The following is a 10,367-nucleotide window of genomic DNA, read 5'->3' as shown; positions in this document are numbered from 1 at the left end:
ATTCCCAAGGAGATTATTGTTTTTCATTGGAAACAGGAGACAAAGGGCTGTGAGACAGAGGTTTAGTCCTAGACACATGAAACGTGGAATGTATACGGAGGGTGCGTGGAAACAGGAGACGGACAGCAGAGGGGCTAAGGATTTTAGAGATGTGGAAAGGGGCGATGAAAGCGGGGTAAAGTTCACGAGACTCCACCTGGAGGGGCTGGTCCCTTCTGCACGAGCCGATAGCGGGGATCAGCAGTCCGTAGGCGATTCGTGAGTTCGCCGATACCTAGATGTGGTCTTCCAGGTACTCCGGGCTCTCTTCCAGGTACGGCAACAGCGGAGGACGAACATCGGGGCAGAGGGTATGCTAACTTCTTCCTCTTGCTCAGGAAAGAGCGGGGCTGATATCCCAAGTAACACTTGAAGGGCGATTAGGGAAGGGTGTTACGGGCGTATTCCACCCACACAAGTTGCTGGATCCAGGTGGTGGCGTTGGCAGAGGCGAGGCAATGAAAAGCCGTCTCCAAGTCCTGACTGGCTCAGCTCCGACTGACTGTTAGTTTAGGGGTGAAAACCAGAGGACAGGCTGTCACGAGACCAAATGAGGGTGCAGAATGCCTTCCAGAACTGAGGACCACGATTGGAGACCAAGTCAACCGGAAGTCCATGGATATGGAAGAAGTGCTGCAGCATGAGCTGAGCCGTCTCCTTGGCTGAGGGTAACTTGGGAAGGGGAATAAAATGGGTGGATAGAAGACTTATCCACCACTGTCAGGATCGTGGTAATGCCATCTGATAGAGAAAGACCAGTAACAATTTTTAATTTTTAAAAATTTCACCTTTATTTAACCAGGTAGGCTAGTTGAGAACAAGTTCTCATTTGCAACTGCGACCTGGCCAAGATAAAGCATAGCAGTGTGAACAGACAACACAGAGTTACACATGGAGTAAACAATTAACAAGTCAATAACACAGTAGAAAAAAGGGGGAGTCTATATACATTGTGTGCAAAAGGCATGAGGAGGTAGGCGAATAATTACAATTTTGCAGATTAACACTGGAGTGATAAATGATCAGATGGTCATGTACAGGTAGAGATATTGGTGTGCAAAAGAGCAGAAAAGTAAATAAATAAAAACAGTATGGGGATGAGGTAGGTGAAAATGGGTGGGCTATTTACCAATAGACTTTGTACAGCTGCTGCGATCGGTTAGCTGCTCAGATAGCAGATGTTTGAAGTTGGTGAGGGAGATAAAAGTCTCCAACTTCAGCGATTTTGCAATTCGTTCCAGTCACAGGCAGCAGAGAACTGGAACGAAAGGCGGCCAAATGAGGTGTTGGCTTTAGGGATGTGACCAGTGAACTGAGATAAGGCGGAGCTTTACCTAGCATGGACTTGTAGATGACCTGGAGCCAGTGGGTCTGGCGACGAATATGTAGCGAGGGCCAGCCGACTAGAGCATACAAGTCGCAGTGGTGGGTGGTATAAGGTGCTTTAGTGACAAAACAGATGGCACTGTGATAAACTGCATCCCGTTTGCTGAGTAGAGTGTTGGAAGCAATTTTGTAGATGACATCGCCGAAGTCGAGGATCGGTAGGATAGTCAGTTTTACTAGGGTAAGTTTGGCGGCGTGAGTGAAGGAGGCTTTGTTGCGGAATAGAAAGCCGACTCTTGATTTGATTTTCAATTGGAGATGTTTGATATGAGTCTGGAAGGAGAGTTTACAGTCTAGCCAGACACCTAGGTACTTATAGATGTCCACATATTCAAGGTCGGAACCATCCAGGGTGGTGATGCTGGTCAGGCGTGCGGGTGCAGGCAGCGAACGGTTGAAAAGCATGCATTTGGTTTTACTAGCGTTTAAGAGCAGTTGAAGGCCACGGAAGGAGTGTTGTATGGCATTGAAGCTCGTTTGGAGGTTAGATAGCACAGTGTCCAAGGACGGGCCGGAAGTATATAGAATGGTGTCGTCTGCGTAGAGGTGGATCAGGGAATCGCCCGCAGCAAGAGCAACATCATTGATATATACAGAGAAAAGAGTCGGCCAATTGAACCCTGTGGCACCCCACATTAGAGACTGCCAGAGGACCGGACAGCATGCCCTCCGATTTGACACACTGAACTCTGTCTGCAAAGTAATTGAGTGAACCAGGCAAGGCAGTCATCCGAAAAACCGAGCTACTGAGTCTGCCGATAAGAATATAGTGATTGACAGAGTCGAAAGCAGCAAGGTCGATGAAGACGGCTGCACAATTACTGTCTTTATCGATGGTGGTTATGATATCGTTCAGTACCTTGAGCGTGGCTGAGGTGCACCCGTGACCGGCTCGGAAACCAGACTGCACAGCGGAGAAGGGGTACGGTGGGATTCGAGATGGTCAGTGACCTGTTTTGTTGACTTGGCTTTCGAAGACCTTAGAAAGGCAGGGCAGGATAGATATAGGTCTGTAACAGTTTGGGTCCAGGTGTCTCCCCCCTTTGAAGAGGGGGATGACTGCGGCAGCTTTCTAATCCTTGGGGATCTCAGACGATATGAAAGAGAGGTTGAACAGGCTGGTAAATAGGGGTAATAGGGTTGCGACAATGTCCAGAGATATGGGATGATGGGCGGTGAGAGGGAGTGCTTGAAGAAGGCCATCCGGAGCTTGCCGCGGAGTCTTATTTTGTGCACACAGCGCAGGCGGCGACATCATGAACCATGGAAGGCCACCAAAAGCGCCGGATGAAAGCCAGGGTTATTATTCACACAATTGGTTAATAATTATTTATTATTATTTATTTCTTGAATGCGGTCCAACTGTTTGCAAAAGTAGTGGTTCTCAGGATTTGAGAGCAACTTCCCCTATCTCTGTAATGTCAAAGGTTAGTGGAGAGTGAATATCAAACAATGATTAAACCTCAGATCCACAAATTAGCTTTTAAAGCATGTCGAGATCTTTTAGATCAGATGAGGTGAATAAATAATCCCAAATCCCTGAATATCTTGAGTTCGGTCAAGTATGGTAATTCATCTCTGGACTGTGTATAATTGCAATCAGAAGCTTAAAATATCTCGCAATCCTTCCTAAATGAGCTGTGGAAGTGAATGGAAACTCACAAATGTCACTATGAGGATAAAGATTATTTTAAAATAGCTACAGTGTGTATTGGCTGAGCTGATAGAAAACTCTGCATGGATCAACACCATTTACTTCCTCCACATTACAGGCCTGAATGACAAAGTGAAAAGTAGTAGACCTATTCAAAAATAACCCATTCTAAAACATCCATTTGGGTTGCAACATTGCAGTTAAGTAATATTGCAAGACAACATGACAAATTAATGAACTTTTGTGTCTAAATAATAAATGTTGGCTGGCAAATCAAACACAACACATCACAGAGTGAAACTGTTGGTATTTTCAAGTTTTACAGTGGCTGCATCTGTCACGTTCTGACCCAGCTATTTCCTTTGTTTGTCATTATTTAGTATGGTCAGGGTATGCGTGAGTTGGGGGAAGTGCAGTCAATGTTTGTTTTTCTATGATTTTGGGATTTCTATGTTTCGGCCTAGTATGGTTCTCAATCAGAGGCAGGTGTCGTTAGTTGACTCTGATTGAGAATCATACTTAGGTAGCCTGGGTTTCACTGTTTGTTTGGGGGTGTTTGTTTCCGTGTCTGTGTTTTTCACCACACGGTACTGTTTTGGGTTTCGTTCGGTCCACGTTTATTGTTTTTGTATTCACTTGTGTTCATGTTGAGCATTTCTTATTAAAAGAACCATGGACACTTACGACGCCGCATATTGGTCCTCCGATCCTTCTCGCCTCTCCTCTTCAGACGAAGAGGAGGAAAACCCTGACAGCATCATGTTATGGGTAGACTTGTCACCAGAAGGGACTGAGGAGTTTGTCGGGATCAAAATAAATATGAAAGGAGCAAAGCCAAGATGAAAAATTAGAGGAAAACATGCCTTAGTTCTTTGAAGGCCTGACACTGGGTTAGCATTACATTTTTCCGTGGGACACCACACATTTTTGCTGCAAAAGACACACCAGAATGGCTTTCAAAGTGTGTTTAATTCAGTGGTCAAGTTAAAGACAATGTATGAATACTGCTATTCATCAATAATTCCTAAACAAATTGACTGAGCTTGAGAAATTTGACAAACTCCATGAGCTCCAAAAGTATTGGGACAGGACACGTTTGGTTGTTTTGGCTCTGTACTCCAGCACTTTGGATTTGAAATGATACATGACTATGAGGTTAATGTGCAGACTGTCAGCTTTCATTTGGTGGTATTTTCATCCATTTCGGTTTAACTGAAATTAATCCATTTTAGAATAAGGCTGTAACGTAACAACACTTTCCGAACGTACTGTATATGTGTCACGACTTCCACCGAAGGTGGCTCCTCTCCGGTTCACGCCGGGCGCCACGCTGTCAGCTGGACTACTAGCTGCCACCGATCCCTTCTCTTTTTGTTTGGTTTTGTCTGGTTGTGCACCTGTGTCTAGTTTAGGTTATTAGTGGGGTATTTTAATCTCGCCCTTCCCTCTTGGGTTTGTGCGGGAGTGTTTTGTTAGCTGTCATTTGTTTAAGGTTCTTTTCGGGTTTGTTCTGTTGAACAGGTGTTTTTTCTGGACCGCGTTCCTGTTGTTTTGTGGCTACTGTTGTGGTCCTGTTCCTGTTCTTTGGACTTGTAATAAACGCCTTCCTTGTAGTCGCTCTCTCTCTGCGCCTGACTCCACCCACCTCTCCTAGGAGATTTTGACAGAATCCTTCACCACAATCATGGAGTCAGCAGGAAGGACGCGCCTCTCCGTCCATGGAGGAACGGTCCTCTAGCATACAGCGGGGTGCTACAGTCTGGGACGGCCATGGATCCAGTGATGTCGAGAATTGAGAGATGGGAGGAGCGGACCTCCCTACCCCGTCTTCAGCCACTCTCCAGCCTGCACCACCACCTTCTCTGGCGCTGTCCGGCCCCAGGGGATTCGGCTCGGCGCTCCCGAGGGAGTACGATGGGATGGCTGCCGGGTGTAAGGGGGTTCCTGCTCCAGCTGGATCTTTACCTGCGACCGTTCACCCGACTCCTCGGGAGAGGAGAGTGTCCAGCGTCCTCGTCTCCTGCCTTTCGGGCAAAAAGCCCTGGAGTCGGCCAACGCGGTCTGGGAGGGTCAGACTCAGCGAGGGACCATTACCCAGAGGTCACCGCCTCTGGTGATTGGCTGTGTCATCTGAGGCAGGAGGCGGGGAGCGCACAGGACCACTCTGGAGTTCCCCTTACCCCTGGCACGCCGGCGCAGGTGGAGATGACAGGGCCCTGATGGACACTATAAGTGTAGACTGCGAGAGGACGCCCACAGGAGCTGAGCTTGTCGAGACACCACCCTCACTCTGGACCAACTGATCGACATGTCCATCAGGCTGGACAACTTGCTGGCAGCTCGTGGGCATCCAAATAGGGTTCTGTTCTGTTCACCGTCCCAGCCCTCCCACTCCAACACCCATGGGTTAGGGATGCAGCTAGGGCGACCGGAGGAGGAGCCTCCTGTAACGGCTGTCGTTGGTGGAAGGCGGAGTAGACCAAAGCACTTTGCGTGGTACGTGTTCATGATGCCTTTAATAAACTGAACACTGAATACAAACAAACAAAAGAATAAAGGAAAACAGAAATAGTCCCGTATGGTGAAAACACTGAAACGGAAAATAATCACCCACAAATCAAAATGGAAAACAGGCTACCTAAGTCTTGCTCTCAATCAGAGACAACGATAGACAGCTGCCTCAGATTGAGAACCATACCAGGCCAAACACATAGAAAAAGAAAACCTCGACCTACGACATAGAATACCCACCCACATTACACCTGACCAAACTAAAAATAGAAACATACAAAGCAATCTACGGTCAGAGCGTGAAACCTCCTCCTGCACCAGTTGTGGTCGGAGAGGGTAAACTTCTGACCGGTGTTGGAGGAGCTCGTCTGGGAGTCAAGAGGGCAGACAGAGCACTGCTCCGACACCTCAGGTGAGTCAGCACCAGGATCACCCGAGCTCCTGATGGTCATTTGTATGTGTTGATTTCCTTTCTTGAGTTTTCCTCATTCCCAGCATAAGGCGCTAGTAGATTCAGGCGCAGTGGGAAGTTTTATGGACCCCGGGTTTGCGCTTAAGTTAGGGATTCCCTTGGTTCAGATGGACCAACCTTCCCCGTGCATGCCCTACATAGTCGACCATTAGGGTCAGGGCTGGTCAGAGAGGCCACGGTTCCACTGGACATGGTGACGAAGGGGGTCATGAGGAGCGGATTAGTCTCTTCCTCATTGATTCTCCTGCGTTTCCACCGGTGCTGGGATTCCTGGTTGGCTTATCACAATCCTAAAATTTTGTGGAAACAGGGGCTCATGAGGGATGGTCATATGAGTGCTCAGGTAGGTGTGTGGGAGTTTCCATCAGTGCGACGACGGTGGAGAGTCCAGACCAAGTCTCCACCATGCGGCTTCCCTGAATATGCCGATTTGGCTATCGCTAAATGTGAAAAGAGGTCGACCCAATTACCATATCATCGACGAGGGGATTGTGCGATAAACCTCCAGGTGAACTCCACACTTCCCAGGAGTCATGTGTATCCCCTGTCACGGACTCCAGATGGTGGCTATGGAGACATATGTCACCGAATCTCTGGGACAGGGGTACATTCAGCCCTCCACGTAACCCGCCTCCTTGAGTTAATTTTTTGTGAAGAAGAAGGCTTGAGGTCTGCGTCCGTGTATAGACTACAGAGGTCTAAATTCCATTACAGTGGGGTTCAGTTACCCCGCTACCTCTCATCGCATTGCGGCCGTGCGTAATGGCTGACTCCGACCACAGTAAAGGAGGTGCAGCGGTTTTTAGGGTTTGACAATTTCCGGAGGTTTTATCCGGGGTTTGGTTAGGTGGCTGCTCCCATTACCTCACTGCTGAAGGGGGGCCTGTGCGTTTACGGTGGGCGGCGGAGGGCGGACATGGTCTTTGGTCGTCTGAAGGCGTTTGTTTACCGATGCTCCGTATTGGCGCATCCTGACCCCTCTTTGGCATTCAGTGGAGGTGGGCGCGTCCGAGGCTGGTGTTGGCATCATGCTATCACAGTCCTTGGGCACGCCCGGGCCGCCCCTGCACTCTTCTCTAGGAAGCTCAGTCCGGCAGAGCGAAACTATGATGTGGGGGACTGGGAGTAGCGGTAAAAGCTGGTGGTAAAAGCTCTGAAGGTGTGGAGACATTGGCTTGAGGGGAGAAACACTCTTTTCTCATCTGGACTGACCACCGTAATCTGGAGTACATCTGGGCAGAGGGAGACTGAATCCTTGTCAGGCAAGGTGGGCAATGTTTTTCACCAGCTTTTGTTTCACCATCTCTTACAGACCAGGTTCACTGACGCACTGTCCCGTCTCAACGATACCGAGGAGTGGTCCATCGATCCCACCCCCATACTTCCGACTTCTTGTCTGCGGCACCGGTGGTATGGGAGGTGGACATGGGAACGGCAGGCTTCATGGTTAGGACCCACTCCAGCACAGTGTCCAGCTGGTCGGAGGTATGTCCCACTTGGTGTTCGCGATAGATCGATCAGGTGGGCCCACAAGCTACCCTCCTCTGGTCATCCGGGGGATCGAGAGGACGTTGCAGCGTCTTAGGGGAAGTACTGGTGGCCCACCTTGGCCAAAGACGTGAGGGTTTATGTTTCCTCCTGTTCGTGTGCGCCCAGTGTAAGGCTCCTAGACACCTGTCCAGAGAAGTTTACAGCCCCCACAGCGGCCTTGGTCACACCTGTCTGTGGACTTCCTCACCGATCTTCCTCCATCACAGGGGAACACCACGATCCTGGTCAGTTGGATCGGTTATCTAAGTCCTTTTTTTTTGCCATCTCCTCCCTTTGCCCGGCTTTCCTGCGGCCCTACAAACTGCGGAGGCACTGTTTTACATGGCTTCCCGGCACTACGGGGTGCCAGAGGGAAAAGACACAGTCTGGACCCATCTCTGCTAGGTGAGTTCCACCGCCGCCTCCATCCGGATGCGCCTGCGCCTCGCCTCAGGTGATCCTCGAGGCTGTTCAGCCCTTTTACTATTTATTTTCAAATATAGACTAACAGTTTTCTAACACAGATGCTAAACATGAAACACATTACTATTTTGCTTGGTTGGTTGTTTTTGCTGTCCTTAGTACATGCATTCAGTCTCCTCTTACAGTGTGCTGATAACTCACCATCTGGTCCAGCAGGGAAAGGTATTCTGCGCTCAAGTGACCGTAGTGGTGTGAATCCAGTCACAGCAATGACACACGCTCTGCATACTGCAAATAATAAGAAAAACTGCGTCAACCCTGCATTGTATACATTGTAAATAGCAGTTTGTTTCGCTATTAGTTTTCCATATGAGTTTGAACATATTAATTGTGTTAATTAAGTAGTTTTTTCTGGAATTGGGAAAGGGAAAACTGTATGGAGAATTTCCCACCGATCAACCTACCGGAGGCGGGGACTTCCATTTTCCAGACTAGCGCATGCAGCAATTGATTCCATGCCTGCTCCGTCTCCTGGACGAAAAAATCAAGTAAATCTCTACACATTCTCCTTGAAATCAGTTTAAATTATAATTGAACCACAAAATGAATTTATCCCTTTTAGTTATCGGCTAGACTATTACTATAGCGACTATAGGCTATTCGCGAGCTTTGCTTTCAACTGCTAAAAACTTCGCCTGAACCAAAAACAAAAAGTCTAACAAAATCGTTGAAGTCGAAATAAAACCCACACTTCTTTAAAAAATATAGCCACATAAGACATTCATTTAGTGGGTTTCGTTCAAAGTTAGTCCGAACATATTGTTCCGTAGTCCTCTGCTGTTGCGCTACAAATGAAAAGTGAATGGGGACGTCAGCGTCAATACCCACATCTCTCAACTTTCATTTTCACAATGACGTAACCAACTTTCACCTTACTGTTGTCTGCTGGTGATGCAACGTTGACAAGCAACGACAACATTATTTGTTGGAACTTTCTATTTGTCGTTTTTATTACAAGGGGAAATGAAAAATAATTCGTGACAATAGTTCCTTCTTTGTGTGTGTGTGTGTGTGTGTGTGTGTGTGTGTGTGTGTGTGTGTGTGTGTGTGTGCGTGTGCGTGTGCGTGTGTGGTGTCATAGTGCTGGGCACGTTTTTCACTCTGCAAGGTAAAAACTTGGCATTGGTTCATTTCTCCCTTTTTCTATATAATATTGGGATTCATTCATAATATTCAAAGTCTGTTTAACTGTAAAGGTCATTAGTATATTTTTAAATTTAATTTACCTTTATTTAACCAGGCAAGTCAGTTAAGAACACATTCTTATTTTCAATGACGGCCTGGGAACAGTGGGTTAACTGTTCAGGGGCAGAACGACAGATTTGTACTTTGTCAGCTCGGGGGTTTGAACTCACAACCTTCCGGTTACTAGTCCAACGCTCCAACCACTAGGCTATACTGTAGGGAAGTGTTCACCAAAACTGTCTGCACGGTCCTGGAGACCAGCAGGAGAAGGTGCAGGCTTTTGTTCCAACCCAGTTCGAAAACACCTGTTCCATCAGGGTCTTGATAAAATGTCATGGGTGGAATCATATTGAAATGTCATGTTATAGGCTGAAATTAAAGATGTAGCCTAATTATTCTGCTGCATTTATTCACTCCAACTCTCTGAGATGCTTTATAAATACGGGCCTTGGTGTTATTCTATATAGCCTTAATAGGACCAGCCATGAGGATTCATAATAGTGACACTTGAAACGTGATACCAAAGAGTCAGAGAGCTATATTTACCTATATAGCTATAGCTATAGCTATACTAGGGGAATATATAGCTATATATTTTACTAGGGGAATTGGTACCCTAGTAAGCAGGACAATAACAGTAGCAACAGGGCTACGGCCACAACACAGAACCACTGGTAGAATCTTTGCCGTGTGACTATGTTCAAAGTGTTGAAGTCGCTGACGTCTTCATGGGTTTTTGCACTAGTAGTGATACCTGTCAATGGTGCTGAAACGTCTTCTTACGTCACATGACACGCCTGTGTTGGACGCATTTTCGCTAGTTGTGCGATGTCATCAGTTCCAGTCTTCTCCCCAGTAATCATAGACACCTTTGGCCGACATATCGAATTGGGAATATGTAGTGTTTCCTCTGCAGCAATTCGACCATTAAGGACTGACTCTAGCAGTCTCCCCTGAACACTTGATGTTGAGATGTGTCTGTTACTTGAACTCTGTGAAGCATTTATTTGGGCTGCAATTTCTGAAGCTGGTAATTCTAATGAACTTCTCCTCTGCAGCAGATGTAACTCTGTGTCTTCCTTTCCTGTGGCTGTCCTCATAGAGCCA

Source organism: Oncorhynchus keta, chromosome 5, assembly GCF_023373465.1.
Source record: "Oncorhynchus keta strain PuntledgeMale-10-30-2019 chromosome 5, Oket_V2, whole genome shotgun sequence".
Lineage (NCBI taxonomy): Eukaryota > Metazoa > Chordata > Actinopteri > Salmoniformes > Salmonidae > Oncorhynchus > Oncorhynchus keta.
Note: the sequence above shows the minus strand (reverse complement) of the source record.